Genomic DNA, 18,720 nt, shown 5'->3' with positions numbered 1-18,720 from the left:
CAAACATAGAAAATAGGAAACAAAGAAGTAGAAAACAGAAATAACAAATTCAGAAGAAACACCATAATGATAGACCTAAATCCAAACATAAAAGTAATTTCATTAAATGGTACTAAACTAAACTTTCAAATTAAAAGGAGATTATCAGAATAAATACAAAAGCAAGATCCAACGGTGAGCACAGAAAATGTGTATGTGAACACATGGAAAAATATATAATCAAATAGCAATTACAAAAATGCTGACATGTATATATTAATATTTTATAAAACAGATTTTCAGACAAGGAGTCTTATCAGAGGTAAGGAGAGACATCTCATAATGACAAAAGGGCCAATATGTCTGAAGGGCATTTATGTGTGTGTGTGTGTATTTGTATATATGCATATTTATTAATATATATTAATTTCAGGTTAATGTGAGAGTACAAACAATTAGATTACAATGTTTGCATTTGTTAGTTAGAGTCCCTACTGTAGTTGTTCCCCTGTGGGTATGTCATATACCCTTACACTGTGAGAGGTATATTAATCATAAAAGCACATATGCCTAAAAAGTCTAAAAGTACATGAAACAGCAATTGACAAAATTAAAAAAGAAATAGGCATTTTCGTGATCATCATAGGAAATTTTATCACCTTTTCTCAGCAACTGATAGAAAAATCTGGATCTTAAAACAGTGAAGATACAGGAGATTTGATTAACTGATGAATGGATTATCAAAATTTGGTATATCTCTACAATAGAATATTATTTATCCATAACAAATAAATGGGAAATCTGATAAATGAATGAAAATTAATAAAGTGTTAATACATACATACATGCTATAACATGGATTAACTTTGAAAACATGCTAAATGAAGGAAGCCAGTCACAAAAGATTACCTTTTGGATGATTCCACGTATATGAAATATCTAGAATAGCAAATATATAACAATAGAAAGTAGATGAGTGGTTTTGTATAGGGCTGAGGGAAAATGCAGGCGTATGGGCTGATGAAAATAACACTGGGATAGGTGGTGCCGGTGGCTCAAAGGAGGAGGGCACTGGCCCCATATGCCGGAAGTATTGGGTTCAAACCCAGCCCCGGCCAAAAAAAATAACTAAACTAAACTTTCAAATTAAAAGGAGATTATCAGAATAAATACAAAAGCAAGATCCAACTGTGAGCACAGAAAATGTTTACTGGGTTTTCTTTTGAAGTAATACAAATATTCTAAAATTAAAAGTGGTATTGGTTTTATATAACTATGACTATACTGACAACAGCTGAATTGTACACTATAGGGGTATGAATTGTATAGTATGAATTATATCTCAATAAAGTTGTTTTTGAATAACAAACTAAAATTATATAGAGGATGTAAACCACTTTGAACTTACTGACATAAAGTAATACATCACCTTTTCACAGCCTTTTATTCATATACATGCAGGTACTTTCATCTGTCATGAGTTAGGAACCATGACAAATCTGGGGAATATTTAGATGACTAAGACACAACCACTGGTTACAAGGAGTTGAGAGTATACTATGGTTATACAAGTGGAGGTATTTTGCATTCTCAATGTTGACATTTTGCTTACAATAATTACAGGGTGCTATTAGCACTGAGCGACCAGGGCATCAGGTTGCCGGGGCATTCTGCTAATTGCAGGTAACTCCACATGTGAACTATCCCACATTCCACATGACTCCCCAGTCTCTTGCTAAATAGTCATGTGATTAAAAAACTTTTAAAAAACTTGTGCAAAAGCAGAAATTAACCAACAGACACAAAGAATTATATATTTTTTAATTTACAGTGAATTCTCCAAGAATGCCACTGTCATGAAAGTAATGGCACAATTACATTTCCATTTGATTTTTTTTTTAGAACATATCTAGAATTATACATGATTTCCCAAAGATGCATCATAGACAGCGTTTGAAATTAAAATCACCATGAAACACGCCTGCATTGGTTTGCATGTTTAGTTGTCATATTCATAATGAATCTATTTATAGGAGCCAGTGTCTGAATATCTTAGTTATCTTGACATATAATCATGCCCAAATATTTACACATTGAAATAAACAGTATTTTATTATAAATTACTTTTCTTTCATTTCTTCGTAGAGTATAGGTAAGACATTTATTTTCAAATCTAATTTTTTAAAATTATGAGTATAGGTGAATTTCATTAATAGGATACTGAAAGGGGCATTACAAGATAGGTTGTTGGTTCTGATAGAGGTCCACTGATCTAGTGGGAAGGCAAGCACACAAATCATCACAAAAACATAAAACTCTTGCTAGAATAAAGTAATTCTGTACAGTGCAGAAAAGGTATATTTGTTTCCTGTTCCTGCTGTAACAAACATTAACTTACCAATATAAAACAGTAGAAATATATTCTCTTATAGTTTGAGACCAGACTTCTATAATAGATCCCACTGGACCAATATCAAAGCGTTGGGGGATTTTTATGGTTTCATGCCTACATTTAAGTCTTTAATTCATTTTGAATTAATTTTTGTATATGACAAGAGATAAGTGTCCTGTTTCATCCTTCTATGTGTGGATCTCCAATTTTCCCTGGATCATTAATTGAATGGGGCTTCCTTTCCCCACTATGTATTTTTGTCTGCTGGCCATAGCCATATGGCTTTATTTCTGAGTTCTCTATTCTGTTCCATTGACCTGTGTCTCTACCTTTATACCAGTACCATAATGTTTTGGTTACTATAGCCTTGTAGTATAATTTGAAGCCAGGTAACATGATATCTCTAGATTTGTTCTTTTTGCTTAAGATTTCTTTGGCTATTTGGGCTCTTTTCTGGTTTTAAATGAAGCTTAGGATTATTTTTTTGAAGTCTATGAAGTAGGATGTTGGTATCTTGACAGAAATTCCATTGAATCTATAAATTACTTTGGGCATATAAACATTTTAATGATATTGATTTTACCAGTCTATGAGCATGAGATATTTTTGCATTTGTTTGTGTCATCTAGGATTTCTTTCATAAGTTTTTTGCAATTCTCCTTCTAGAGATTTTTCATCTCCTTGATTAGGTATATTTCTAGGTATTTTCTTTTTCTTTTTCTTTTCTTTCTTTCTTTTTTTTTTTTTTTTTGGCTGGGGCTCCACCTCTGGCTTATGGGGCCAGCACCCTACTCCTTTGAGCCACAGGCACAACCCAGGTATTTTATTTTCTTTATAGCTTTTGTAAATGGTAGTGAGACCTTGACTTGACTCTCAGTTTTGACATTACTAGTATACTGAAATGCTACTGATTTATGTGTATTGATTTTATAACATGAGAATTTACTGAATTTATCAATTTTAGGAGTCTTTTGGTGGAACCTTCAAGGTTTTTGAGATACAAGATAATGTCATCATCATATCATCGGCACACAAGGATAGTTTGACCTTCTGTTGCCTGATTTGGATGTTTTTTATTTCTTGTCTTACATGACTTCCTGCTAGGTTTCCAATAGTACTATATTGAATGGAAGTGGTTGCAGTGAACACCATTGTCTTATTTCAGTTCTTAGAAGGAGTATTTTCAACTTTTCTCCATTCAGTATGATGGGCCTGAAACCATACAAATTCTGGAAGAAAAATAGGAAAAGCTAGGTGGTGCCTGTGGCTCAAAGGAGTAAGGTGCCAGCCCCATATGCTGTAGGTAGTGGGTTCAAACCCAGCCCCAGCCAAAAACTGCAAGAAAAAAAATAGAAAAGCTCTTCTAGACATCAGCCTATGACTTGCATTCCAAAGGCAAACACAGCAACAACAAAAATAAATAAATAGTACTTAAAGTAAAAAGCTTCTGCACAGAAAAGGAAATAACACAGTAGACAACCCACAGAATGGGGGAAAATATTCACAAACTATACATCCATCAAACAGCTAATGTTCAAAATTTACAAAGAACTCAAATGAATCAGCAAGAAAAAAACAAATAACCTCATCAAAAAGTGGGGAAAAAATATGAACAGATTTTTTTTTAAAAGAAAATAGATAAGTGGCCTGGAAATATATTTTTAAAAAGCTTCACATCACCAGTCATCAGGAAATACAAATTAAAAATCACAATGAGATACCCCTGTCCAAATGGCCATTATTTAAAACTCAAAAAACAGTAGATACAGGCATGGATGCAGAGAAAAAGGAATGCTCGTACATATTAGTGTAACCCCTATGGAAAACAACAGGGACATTTCTCAAAGAAATAAAAGTAGATCCACCATGCAATCCAGCAATCCCACTACTGGGTATCTACCTAAAGTAAAATTAGTGATCTTATCAAAAAAGACACTTGAATGTTTATCACAGCACAAATCACAATTGCAGACATATGGAATGAGCTTAAGTTCCCATCAGTTCATCAGTAGATAAGAAAAATGACGTACACATATGTATGCCATGAACTATTTCCGAGCCATAAAAGGGAATGAAATCATATTTTTCCTTTTCATATTTTTGCAGCAATAGGATGGAACTGGAGACTGTTATCCTAAATGGAGTATCTCAGGAATGGAAAAATAAATACCACATGTTCTCACTGATAAGTGGGAAATAAACAAAAGGTACATAAGGGCACCAAGAGACGTAAAGAACATTGGAAACCAAGAAGGAGGGAGGTTGGGATAAGGGGTGAGGAATAAAAACTTACCTATTGGAGTATAACTAACACTATGGTGATAATGGGCACACTAAAGCCCTGAGTTCAGTATTATACAATGTATCCATGTAACAACATATTTTTATCCCCTTAATATTTTGAAACTAAATAAATAAATAAAACTTTTAAAAAGTATTGGTGAGGTCAGGCTTCTTCTGGAATCTCTAAGGGAGAATTTACGTCCTTGTCTATCCTGCTTTTAGTAGCTAACTATATTCCTTTTCATGTGGCCCTTTCCTTCATCTTCAAGGCACATCAATCTAATCTCTGCTTCTGCCATTCCACAGCCTTCTCCTCTAAAGCCTAATGTCCCTCAGCTTTCCTTTGACACTTGTGATTACATCTAAAGCCACTTGGATAATCCAAGAACCTTAATTTAATCACATCAGCAAAGTCATTTCTGTCATATAAGGTAGAGTTCGAGTGACCATAACTTGGACATGCTGGCCAGGTGCAGTGGCTCACACCTGTAATCCTAGCATTCTGAGAGGCCAAGGTGGGTGGATTGCTTGAGCTCAGGAGTTCAAGATCATCCTGAGCAAGAGCAAGATCCTGCCTCTACTAAAAAATAGAAAAACTAGCAGAGCATTATGGCACATGCCTATAGCCCAGCTACTTGAGAGGCTGAGGCAAGAAGATCATCTGAGCCCAAGAGATTGAGATTGCTGTGAGCTATGATGATGCCATGACACTCTGTCCAGGGTGGCAGAGTGAGACTATGTCTCAAGAAATAAAAAGAAAAAAAGAACTTGGATATCCTTGGAGATAGTATTTAGCTTCCTAACAAAGGGTATGTAAGGAGGTCTACCTAAGTCAACCTGAATAATTAAGAAATAAGCCTCCCAAAGGAAACAGCTTCAGTAAAAGGACTAGTGAGCATTTGTCTTGTGAAAAATTAGTAATAACAGCAACAAAGTATAGGAGGCACTGAATGGAGTTTGAAATAGAAGGGATTTCCCAGACTGCGGAAAGCTGTGGGAAACATGGAGTAAGCTGCGAGACAGAATAACACAGTTGAGGGAAGAAGAGTAGGCACCTCAGTATCCTCGCAACGTTAGATAAAATGGGCAGTGGAGTGCTTTGTGCACAGCCCGGACTGAGACACAAAGCTACAGGTAGTAGATTATTTTCCTACAGATGATGGTGAATGATGGAGTGGGGCAGCAACACAATCATATTAGAAAGAGCATGTGGATGGAAGCAGAGCAAATGGGAGGGTCACTTAGATGGGATGCTGCCCAGAGAGCTGGACACCGACGCAGGCTAACGATAATGAGGACCCAGATAATAACCTTTGAGAATGTTATCTTGGTTTTTGCTATTTCTGTTTTCAAGTAATTGCCTTGTTTACTATTCTGTGATTTTAAATGACAGTGCCTCAATTGTGGAGCTTTCTTTTTTTTTAAATGATTATCATAGAATTTTAATATGCTGAGGGTCAGACACCAGGGCACAGCATCTCTGAAGATAGTCTAAGAGTAGGAACAGGCCAATTCTCAGAAATCTCTGGGAAAATACAAATAAATCTCAGAAAGATCCACCTTGCTGAACCTTGCCCTACTTGGTGGGAAATCACTTTTGACAAACTTTAATTTCAAGCATGAAAGCCCAAAATGGGGGCTGTTTTCTATATCCTTGTATTTTTAAATGTTGCATGATTTTTGCCTCTCAGAAAATTTTTGCTGAAGTCTGTATGACAATGTCCTCATTAACAGCACCCAAGACTTAAAATGTGGTTATTTTGAAAAATCTTTCAGAGGTTTCTTTTTCTGTTCCTTATATGACCAAATTAAGATTAAAAGTCAGAGAACTTGTTCTTGGCATACAAAATTTTCATTTATACAATATGTTCTTGGCATACAAAATTTTCATTTATACAATATGACAATAAAAGGCACACTTCTGGTGGCGCCTGTGGCTCAAAGGAGTAGGGTGCCGGCCCCATATACCAGAGGTGGTAGGTTCAAACCTGGCCCTGGCCAAAAACTGCGATAAATAAATAAAGAAATAAAAATTTTAAAAAAAAGCACACTTCTAAGTCTAAAATACAGTTCAGCTCCCAGAGCCCCTTTCTTAATCCATGAAGCAGGAAAAGTAGAAATGTTTTATGTTCTCTCCAACTGGTCTAGAATTTTATTACTGGGCATTAGTGGGTCAAGATTTTACATTTTCAACTGTTTTTTCCTATCATTGACTTTAAATTTATACAAACACACAATATAGGCCTCCTTCTTTCCATCTTCCCTTCCTTTCCTTTCCTTATTTCACTTTGTAATCATTCCCTCAATTTATTTTTAATATGGCTGATACATTAAATACTAGTTACAGGCTGCACACCTGTACTCAGTGGTTAGGGCGTCAGCCACATACACTGGGGCTGGCAGGTTCGAACCCAATCCAGGCCTGCTAAACAACAATGACAACTAGAACGATAACAACAACAACAACAAAAATAGCTGGATATTGTGGTGAGTGCCTGTAGTCCCAGCTACTTGGGAGCCTGAGGCAAGAGAATGGCTTATGCCCAAGAGTTTGAGGCTCCTGGGAGCTGTGATGCCATAGCACTCTACCCAGGGCGACACAGTGATACTCTGTCTCAAAAAAAAAAAAAAAAAAAAAAAAAAAACAGTTACAGAAGGAGTGTGATATTGGAACTATTTACTACATCTTTTGATAATGTAAACTCTGTCATTGTCCAGACACTCATTCCACCTCATTCAATGAAATGGAAGCAAGATGGCAGCAATGTCATACACGCTTGTGGTTCTTAAAGTGTAGTACCTAAGGCAACAGCAACAATATCACCCAGGAAAGTGCAATTTCTTAGGCCTGTCCCATATTTATTGGATCAGAGACTGTGGAGCCCAGGCACCTAAGTTTTAATTGGCTCTCCAGATAATACTAACACACCCTAAATGATAAGCTCTATTATAGATAACCCAGGAAGTCTCAGATTGCCATCTTCAAAATGAGGGTAATAATGATAACGATGGTACTGTACAGAGCTGTTGTTAGGCTTAAAAGGAATAGTGTCCTGGAAAATACCTAGCAAAGGGACTGGAAAAATAACAGATGCTAAATACATGTTCATTCTGACAATAATAATTGTGCATCTGTTGAGTATAAGGAATGGGATTAGGTTCTGCAAATAGGATTAGGTTTCTGAACATGAATCAGAAACAGACTTTTCCTTCCAGGAATCCTTGGTCTGGGCTGAGGTTGAGGGAGTGGTAACATGCAGAACTATAATGGGAATTAGGAAATATGTGCCTCATATTAGTTAGGGTTCTCCAGAGAAACAGAACCAATATGAGATACGTAGATAATACATAGACAGATGAGAGGGGATTTATTAGGGAAATTGGCTCATGCCATTATGAAGGCTGAGAAGTGCAATGACAGGCCATTAGAAGCCAGAGATCCTTGGATACTGGTAGTGTAGCTGAGTTCAAGTCTAAAAGCCTCAGAACCAGATAGCCCAAGGGTATAATTTTCAGTCTGAGGCTGAAGGCCTGAGAACCTTGGAGAGAGATGCACCTGTGTAAGCCTGGAGTCTCAAGGCCAGACAAACTAGATCTCCAAGAGCAGAAGGAGGACAATGTCCCATTTCCAGGAGAAGGTGAGAGAGAGAAAGAGAGACACTCTTTTTCTCTCCTTTATTGTTATATTGGCACTGCCAGCCAGTTGGATGAGTGCCCACATTGGAGTCAGATGTCCCCTCTTGGGTCCACAAACTCACACACCAGTCTCTGAAAACACTCTCAAGACGTTTCCCAAAGTCATTTCTCTAGGTGTCCCTTAATCTAGTCAAGTTGACTTCCAAAATTAACCATCACTTGCTCTGATGAAGGGGCAGATAAAGGACTGGAATGGGAGGGACCACCCTTGTGTCTAGAGAGAGGCATTATTTATCTGGTAGAGGGAGAGTTTAAAGCAGGGATATCCAACCTGCAGTCCCCATGGGCAGCAAGATGACTTTTTGAGAACTTTTTTTGCTTATCCATGTGTTGGATAAGCAACATGGGGAAAGATAAAGATGGAAATTAGGGAAACTCAAGACTTTTGAAATGGCTTATACAAAGTTACGAAAGCTGAAGAATTCTGAACATATGCAGAGAATAATTTGGTTGGCAAAAATGTAAGGGGCATACCTTGAGGGAGTGGAACACGAAATTGGAAAGTCAGGTTAACAGCAGATTATGCAAGAGACCAGGATGAGGATTTTCAACTTTATTTTAGGTAACAGGAATCCATTAAAAAGGTTTTGGACAGGGAAGTGGCTTATCCAGGAGAGTTTTTAGTGCCAAGCTTAAGATTTGCTTTAAAAAATAAGTTTAAATAGGTTGGCATTCTTCCTTTCTTTGGGATGCCACACCATTCTCTCCCTTCTTTTTTCTTTCCCTCTCCACATTTTCCCTTCTCCCCCTCCCTGCTCTCTTTTCTCTCTTGTTCTCATCTCTTCCCCCCATTCTTCTCCCTCTAATATGAGATAAACTTGTACCTTAATATCCTAAAAAAAGTTTAAGTAGTCAGAATGCAGGTTGATTTTCTAGTCAAGAAACTCTCAGTGAATCTCTGCTATTTATTGTAGTAGGCTCGTGCACACACAGATTCATTCAGTCACAGTATTTGCCTTCAGAGAGTCATCAATCTGGTGGTAAAGATGCTTATCAGATGCTAAGAAAGAAAGGTAGGATCCCATATGAGGGATATTACCGCCATCACAGGTCAAGAAAGAGGAATTTATTTTGGAATTTGCTAAATTAAGGCTTCATCCTTTTCCTATACAAAATTATATTGTGATTTGCTTGATTGCAATGAAATGGAAATCAGAAGATAGTAATAATTAAAATCTAATTGTTCCTTAGTAATTATACTACTAAGTTTAACTTCCAATGCTTCTACTTGGAAGACTGTTTAAAACACTCAGCTGCCTAAAGTTTTGTGACTCTGTTACCAATAAGGAAAAGATCACAGGATTAAAATGCGAATAGATTCCAGAAAGTTTTCTTTGCTGCCCACAACTGAGGCTCTCATGGGGCAATCGAAAAAAAAAAAAAAAAAAAGCTAGGAGGAGGGAATTTATTATGCTCAAGCAGAGAGAAAGTATTCGTTGTAACTTGTGCTTATATGTTTTATTATCTTCTTGAGAACTCTGATGAGCAAGATTTGACCTCATATTTTTCAGAAATAGAAAAAATTTGGACAGATAGGTATATTAAAAGAGCAAGCAAGGGTGGTGCCTATGGCTCAAAAGGGTAGCGCGCCAGCCCCATTTGCTGGAGGTGGCAGGTTCAAACCCAGCCACAGCCAAAAAAAAAAAGCAAGAAAGCCAGACATGAATGACAGCAGATTACATACAAGTTCTCCTCCCTAATTGCAAATAGAGAGCCTATCTCTGGGAAGAGTTAAGAGATTTTTGTATTTGCTGATAATGCATAATAAAGTCTTTGAATCCTGCTTCCCATGAAAAGATAAATGGAGGCTAGAAGGCTCTCAAGCCCCTTGTAAGGGATCTTCTTTTGGGTCTACATAAATAGCAATTTCGCACTGAAGGAGAAAGTTTCAGATTAGATAGATAGTAAGTAGCTGCTTGTCACCTGCTAATTCTAAGTAAAATGCACAGATACAAAGATGTTTTCAATATTTAAGTTTCAGATGCCTTTTTTTTCATTACTATCAACATGGAAGATTAGATGCCTACCAGGAAACACTCATAGTTCATTTCAATTAAAAACTTTAGGTATTAAAAATATTTAAACATTATAAACCACTTAGTTTCTGGCTTAGGGGATAAAAAATTATGAAGATTCCCAAGGAGGCCAAGCATTGAAAACTATCATAAATTCATAGAGGTGAGGAAAACCTGGGGCCAGTGTTTGACCTAGGGTGGCAGTTTTTAACCTGCGGGTCATGACCCCTTTGTAACAATGAAAATACATCACGTTATTAGGAAGGTTGAGAACCACTGACCTAGGGGATGTTTCCATCTCACAGTGACCAGAATTTAGGTTTTAATTTCATGTTACCACTGGGGGTCTGGGATAAACTAGGAGACAAGATCAGTTTTGAAACCCCAAACAAATGTAGGGCCTATAAACTGAGATACATTTAAAGGCTGATGCCATGAAGTATCAGCCTGACTCTTGGAGCAGCTAGAGATTATGGGCAGGCACATGGGCAGCCTATGTGACTGACCCTCAATAAAACTCTAGATGTCAAGGCTTAGGTAGGTTTCCCAGGTTGTCGATAATCCCTACCTATTGCTACATAGCACTACTGGGAGCTAGCTGTAAGAGCTGTCCCTACAACTCTACTGGGAGAAGACAACTAGAAGCTCATGCCTGAAACTCTCTTAGATCTTGTCCTAAATGCTTCTTGCTGATTTTAACTTGTTCCTTAGCTGTAATAAGTATAACGGCTTTATTGCATTCTATGAGTCCTTCCAGCAAATTACTAAACCTGAGAGTGGTATAGGGGACCTACTAAATTGCAACATCGATTTTGGCCTTTGCTGTGACAGAGCTAAGAAAGAGAATTTTATTCTCTAAGCACCACTAACCAAGGCCTGCATAGATGTTGATTTGAAACCAGAATTTATAATAACTACTTTGTCCTAACAATCAATAACTTCTAAATTTAGTTTAAATTTGACCTGGGTTGGTGATTTTTCTGAAATGACTGATATATCCGAATAAAAAAACATTTAAGACCTGATCTCAAAAATGTCCACAGATATGAGTAAATAGCATATGAACTCACAATGAAATGAATCACTGAACATGAAAGAAAACATGGGAGGAAACAAGACATCATGAGTGAAATGTAAAAAAATACTACAAATATAGACTCAGATCCTCTAAGACTGCTGATATTAGAATACCAAATATGCAAATATGTTGATTGAGTTAAAGGCTTTGATTACAACCTTATGGATCCCAAGCAGAGGACTCAATTAATCTGTATATAAACTCCTGATCCAGAGAAGCTATAAGATAATAAATGTATGGTGTTCTAAATTACTATATTTGTGTTAATACTGTTATCAAAGAAATGGTTATATAATACACCAATTACCTTTAGAACGCATTGTTAAAATGTGTATGTAAATTTTCAGGATTATCTATGAAAGTAATTAATATAGAGTGTATAACTTCTAAACTATTAGAAAAAAATGAAAATTGAAGAGGGTACAATTAATCCAAAGGAAAATATATATTTAAGTAAACAAATAAATATATGCATTCTAAAGAAGGAACATGAAAACAAAACATCAATAAACAAGATAACTATAAGTAGTACAAAGATTCCAGTAAAAAGACACAAAATTAAAATATTTGTATCTCCAAAATACACACTTAAAACATAAGGACCCAGAAATCTTGAAAATTAAAGTGATAAAAATTTCATCAGTTTATCTTTGTAAAAACCAACCAAAAGAAAACTATTACAAATATATTAACATACTTATTAAACTGATATCATTAGATAATATTAAAAGATTAAAACATACTGATTAAAAGTTTTAACTTACAAGGAAAATAAAAATAAATTTTAAACTTGTATGTACTAAACAACACAGCTTCAAATAATATGAGACAAAATTACAAAATCACAAGGAAAAACTGACAAAACTACCATTATAAATAAACATTTTAATACGCTTCTCTTAATAATTGTTATAGTAAACAAAAATATAAATAAGGATAAAATTAATAGCTTGAATAAGTAGATAAGGATAGGGTTCTGGCTCCCATACGTGAAGGATAGACATTTCTTTGAAGTGCACAATGAGTTTTTTTGAAAATTGACTTTCAATTCCAAGTAAATTTCAACAAATTCAAAGAATTAGTACCCTGGAGTCTATATTCTCTACCACAGTAGTTGGAGAGATAACTTAGCAATGCCCAATAGTAAGTTTTCACTTAACATTGCAGAAACTGTGACTTTAAGTGAAATTAATATGAGGAAACCAATGTTTTTCCTCATCAATGTCATAATGAAACAGTATTTTTCAAGGATCTGCTGTACATTGTTTCACTAAATGTCACAGTCCATGGCAACATGGGTGTTTATTCGAATCATCTACCTATCCACCTCTCTATGCATACATTAATAGAAGCATTCTTCAAAGTAACAAAAATATTGGAAACATCCCAAATGACTATCAGTAGTAACAAATGAAAATTTCCTTTCCCATAATCTCGTCTCCCAGATTCAGATTTGGCTTTGGAAGATTAATAAGGGTAAATAGTTACTAACAATGTAAATAGCAAGGGTTTCCAAATATGTACATTTTTTCATTGTTATCGTTATGCTTATCATCATTGTTCTTTGATAAAGATATTACAAATTACTTTGGAGAAAGAAGGTAGAGAAAACATACTGGGTTTACATGCTGTGATAGACTCATACGTGCCATGTCCACAGATGGATATAGGTAGGATAATCAGCAAAGCAGTCTTTGAAGATGTGAGATTGAACAGATAAATGTCAAATGCTAGGCCAAAAAATTTTTAAAAAATCAATATTGAACTGTCTTCTGAGAAGTCTGGGCTGAAGGCAATCAGTTACAAATTAGAAATGGAGCTAAGACTTATATAGATACCTGCTCAAGATGAAGCTTTATGGAAGGGGAAAAAAGGAACCCACAAATTATCATTACCCCTAATGTGCAGAAGCAAAACAGGATACCCCTGTCTTCTACACATGAGGACTGTTCTAATACCATATATGTTATGGTACTCTGATTGCTTTCACCTCACAGAAGACACAGAATAGGTGGAGAGAACAAGCAAGTTATATTTGTAGTGAGACAAAACAGCTCTGCTGTTGTTTGGTTCACTTGACGTCTCCTTGGAAAAATATCTCTTTCCCATTTCCAATTCATGCAGTTCTGGTAGATTAAACAGAATTAATCCCATACTGCACCTAGCATGAGCATCTGACCTAGCTCTATCTAATTAGCACCCAGTGGATAGTTACTGGTCCAGGGATGGTTGTGAGATATTATTCAAGTCAATGATGCCCTAAGGAAAGAGTTAAGGTCTTCTACTGAGATCCCTTACTGGAAGCTCTTAGGGCAGCAGTTCTCAACATGTGGGTCATGACCCACAGGAACTGTATTAAAGGGTGGCAGCATTAGGAAGGTTGAGAACCACTGCCTTCAGGGAACCTAAAGTTGCCAGTGGCTACCTTTACCATCATAGGGCTATGGCTTGACTGGGAATAAAAACAACATGCAGATAAGCAGAGCATCTATAGGCTAAGACTGAGATCTCCAATAGCACCATTTGAACAGCTGGATTTGGCTTTGCTCAGGCTTCCAAGTTACATGTCAATTTCCATTATCCTGAGTAATACATTATTTAAAGGGAAGGATTTTTCAGCTTTCCAAAGGGATAATGCATAACCAGAAAACCATGAATGATTAAAATAGTATCAAATTTAACTGGGTTTATTAATTAGATTTTAGAAATTGGTGATATGCCCTGAAGCCTGAAAAAAAAAACAAAAACAAATTTGAGATAAATTCAACACTTAGAGAAACTGAGAAGTAAACACAGGAGTTTCATTATCCAAAGAGGTTGTGATGGCTAAAAATATTTACACTATAAAATCTTGAGTTATATTTATAGATGGTCTTTTAAAAATGCTTTAGAAAACAAGAATTATTTATGTATATGTTCCATAAAATGTTAAGTCTATTGTCAGAGGCAGAATTCTGGGATGTTGTCATATATTAATCCACTGTTTAAGTAAATAATTATTATTTTTATTTTGGGGGCAATAACTTCATAGAAAGTTGCATTTTCTATTATGCTTGTTTTTCTTGTTTGGAATTCATTGAGGGTACCAAGAATTAGGTTACACTGATTACATTTGTTAGGTAAAGTCCCTCCTATAATTGTGCCCTGCCCTCCAAGAGGTGTACCATACACCATGACTCCCATCCCCCTACCTTCTCCCCTGTCCCTGCTACCTCATTGCCCTCCCCCGACCCTTCATATTAGAATTGAGTACATTGGATTCTTGCTTCTACATTCTAGTGATGCTTTATTAAGAAGAACACGTTCTCCTTCCGTCCGAGATAATACAAAAGATGTAAAGTCATCTTTTCTAATGGTTGAATAGTATTCCATGGTACACATATACCACAGCTTGTTAATCCATTCCTGAGTTGGTGAGCATTTAGGCCATTTCTACATTTTGACGAATGTAAATTGAACTGTGATAAAAAGTCTAGTACAAATGTCCTTATAATGATAAAATTATTTTTTTCTTTTAGGTGGATGCCTAGTAATGGGATTGCAGGAGCAAATGGGAGGTCTACTTTGAGTTCTTTGAAGATTCTCCATACTTCCTTCCTAAAAAACTGTATTAGTTTGCAGTCCCACCAGCAGTGTAAAAGTGTCCCCTTCTCGCCACATCCACACCAGCATCTGCAGCTTTGAGACTCTAATATGGGCCATTCTCACTGGGTTTAGGTAATATCAAAGGGTAGTCTTGATTTGCATTTCTCTGATGAATAGGAAGATGAGCATTTTTTATATGTTTGTTAGCAATTTGTCTGTCTTCTTTAGGGAAGACATGTTTTTTGTTCATGTTTTTTGCCCAGTGGTATATGGGAATGTTGGGTCTTTTTTTGTTGATTGATTTGAGTTCTCTGTAAATCCTAACGTATTTCCTCCCAAATATGACACTGTCTTATATTTATTTTTTCTCAAGAAGACACACTAGGGCTTATTTTCAGGGGATGTCTTATTTTTATTAAGTATAAGACAACAATCTATATTTATTCAAATACGGTTAAGTCATCTTCTTCTGGAACCTGATGGGGGAGCTGACCTTGTTGTTGGGGCTGGTGCTATTGATATGTGAACTCCTTTCCCCTTGCCATTCGCACTTGTGCAATAGGACGCCTGCCACAGAGGTTACCACATGGGCAACCGTGCAAGTGGGAAGGGCTCTGAGAAAGGAGCTGTGGCAAATAAAAGGTATTCCAGTCTTACCACTCCATGTGGGAATGCACGGCGTGGCTATGCAGATATGCTGCATAGCCATGCCCATCACTAGGTCTTATTATTGGGGTAGGGCTTATATTTAACAAATGCATAGAAAGCCTGCTAAAGCTTATTTTTGAGGGAGGTCTTATTTTCGGGGAAACACGGTAGTTATCAAGCTTTTGTCTGATTCATAATATGCAAATGCTTTTCCCATTTTGAAGGTTGTCTATTTGCTTTGGTTGTTGTTTCTTAGCTATGCATCTGTTTATTTCTGTTGTTGCAATTGCCACAGAAGTCTTCTTCATAAAATCTTTCCCCATACCTATATCTTCACTTTCCCCATACTTTCTTCCAGGATTTTTATTGTTTCCTGCCTTAGATTTAAGTCTTTTATCCATCTTGAATCAATTATTGTAAGTGGTGAGAGGTGCAGGTCCAGTTGCAATCTTTTACATTTGGTTATTCAGTTCACCCAATACCATTTATTGAATAGGAATTCTTTTCCCCAGTGTATGTTCTTGTTTGGTTTATCAAATGTCAGCTGGCTACAAGATGTTAGTTTTGGCTCGGTGCCTATGGCTGAAGTGGCTAAGGTGCCAGCCACATACACCTGAGCTGGCAGGTTCAAATCCAGCCCGGGCCTGCCAAACAATAATGGCTGCAACCAAAAAAAAAGCCAGGCATTGTGTTGGGTGCCTGTAATCCCAGCTACTTGGGAGGCTGAGGCAGGAGAAGCACTTGAACCCAGGAGTTGGAGGTTGCTGTGAACTGTGATGCCACAGCAACTACTCAGGGCAACAGCTTAAGGCTCTGTCTCAGGAAAAAAAAAAAATTGTTAGTTTTATCTCATGGTTTTCTATTCAGTTCCAAATGTCAGTATCTCTCTTTTTGTGCCAATACCATGCTGTTTTGATCACTATGGCCTTGTAGTATAGCAGAAAGTCTGGTAGGGGGATACCACTGGCTTTGTTTTTATTACTAAGAATTGCTATCAGTAAATAATTATTAAGTACCCATTACAGTGTCAGAAGATGTGTGTGGCTCTGGAGATGCTTAATGACTAACACACTGCTATAAAGGGGCTCTTGCTCTGGAAGAGCACACTGGCACATTAAAAATATTTTCAATACAGAACATTGAATGCAAAGATGATTGAGTAAATGTAAGAAAAAATGGTAGGACAAGGGAAGAGAGAGCGTGTTCTGCTTGGGATAGGAGAAAGGAAGTCACAGAAGCCTTCACAGATAAAATAAAAATGGTAGCCAGGCATGGTGCCTGTAATCCTGGCACTCTAGGATGCAGAGGTAGGAGAATCCCTTGAGCTCAGGAGTTTGAGATCAGCCTGAGCCAGAGCAAGACCCCATCTCCACTGAAAAAAGAAAAATTAGCCAAGTGTGATGGTGGTGCCCTTGTCCCAGCTACTCTGGAGGCTAAGGCAGGAGGATCACTTAAGCCCAGGAGTTGGAGGTTCCTGGGAGCTAAGCTGATGCCAAAGTACCCTAGCCTGGGAAAAAGAGTGAGACTCTGTCGAAGGAAGGAAGGAGAGAGAGAGAGAGAGAGAGAGAGAGAGAGAAAAGAAAGAAAGAAAGAAAGAAAGAAAGAAAGAAAGAAAGAAAGAAAGAAAGAAAGAGAGAGAGAGAGAAGTCAATCTAGGGTCTTGTTAATCTTGTTAATCAATCTAGGGAAATGTTAAGAGTTGAGTAGGTAGGGAAGGTATAAGGGGGAAAGGAGAAGCATTAAGTGTGCTGTGGCTGGAGAGGAGCATGGAAGGCAGTGGAGTTTGGGAGAGTTGGGTGAGTGGGCAGCAGGATAAGCTGAAGAAGCCATGCTGGTAAAGCAGACACAGAAGACTGGGAGTGTTTATCCATGCGATCACAGATATTGCTGCCATTTGTTAATTAATACAACTTCAAGACAAGATCTACTTTATCATTTTTAAGATTAGTGTTTTTCCCTTAAAGACCATAGTGAGATTTTAGTCAATGAGTTCTGATACTGACGAGCTAGTTCTGGAAATGCAAAGAGGGTTGAGAGGGAAAGTTAACCTTAATGTTGGGGGGAAGTTCCCCTCTCTGAATTATTTATATATTTTTTCTTTAAATACACTGTCAGGGGAATTGGCAGGACATGTCCTAAACTTGAGCTTCTCTCTAAAGTTTTTGGTGAGAGAAAGCAAAGCTGAAGGAGTTACCAAGTGAAAGGGATTCAGTGATTAAGCATTTAAATGTCTTCACTGAAGTGTGACTGACTTATACAAATTGTAAGGAGTCAGCTGGGGGTCAAATAATTAAGAGGCAGTGATAAGAAGGATCTTGGCTCTAGGCAAGCCGCTTCATTACTTTGCCTCTACCAATGACTGTATGAAAATAACTGCATTTGAGGCAGAGGCAATATTTTGCTCCTGACATTTTGAAACAATTTGCTGGTAGTTTCTTTTAATCTCCTGCCCCTACCTTTTTTCATGTTATCAGTCTTTGCTCACTGGGCTTTCCTGGGCATGGATGATATAAATGATACCCTTATTAGCTCTATTTTATCTGTAGTTTTGTTCCAAGGCTTTCTCCTGCTATCCTGCTAATAGCTTCTAAATCTTCAGACATTCATCTATATTATTCTATATGGATGAATATATTCATCTATATTATTCAGAATCAAATTTGGAAATTTTACTCACATTTAATCCATTGTCTAAAATTAAATTGTTCAATATATTTTTTTAATCCAGTAAGAAAAGAATACTTTAAGTGGCATGAAGAGAGGGACTAAAGAAATATCTTTTCCATAGGATGACATACAGGTTCAGGCAGTTCATCCAGGCAAAACTCTCATTCTCTCAGCTTCAACTTCCACTGTTTTAGTTTCAAGTTGGCACAAAATATATGAAGTAAAGTAAATAGTAATGAAAAAATCATAATGCTGCTTGATGAAGAAGAACAGTTTTCAGGGCAGGAGATAATATTTTAAAGTATAGACAGGAGATTTTTTTCCCCATTATGAAAAGTATGGTTGTAACGTGGGAAAGGCCATATAGCAGAGCAGAA

The sequence above is a fragment of the Otolemur garnettii genome, unplaced genomic scaffold, assembly GCF_000181295.1.
Source record: "Otolemur garnettii isolate 467f Iridium unplaced genomic scaffold, OtoGar3 scaffold00006, whole genome shotgun sequence".
Taxonomy (NCBI): domain Eukaryota; kingdom Metazoa; phylum Chordata; class Mammalia; order Primates; family Galagidae; genus Otolemur; species Otolemur garnettii.
This window is presented reverse-complemented; position numbering follows the sequence as displayed.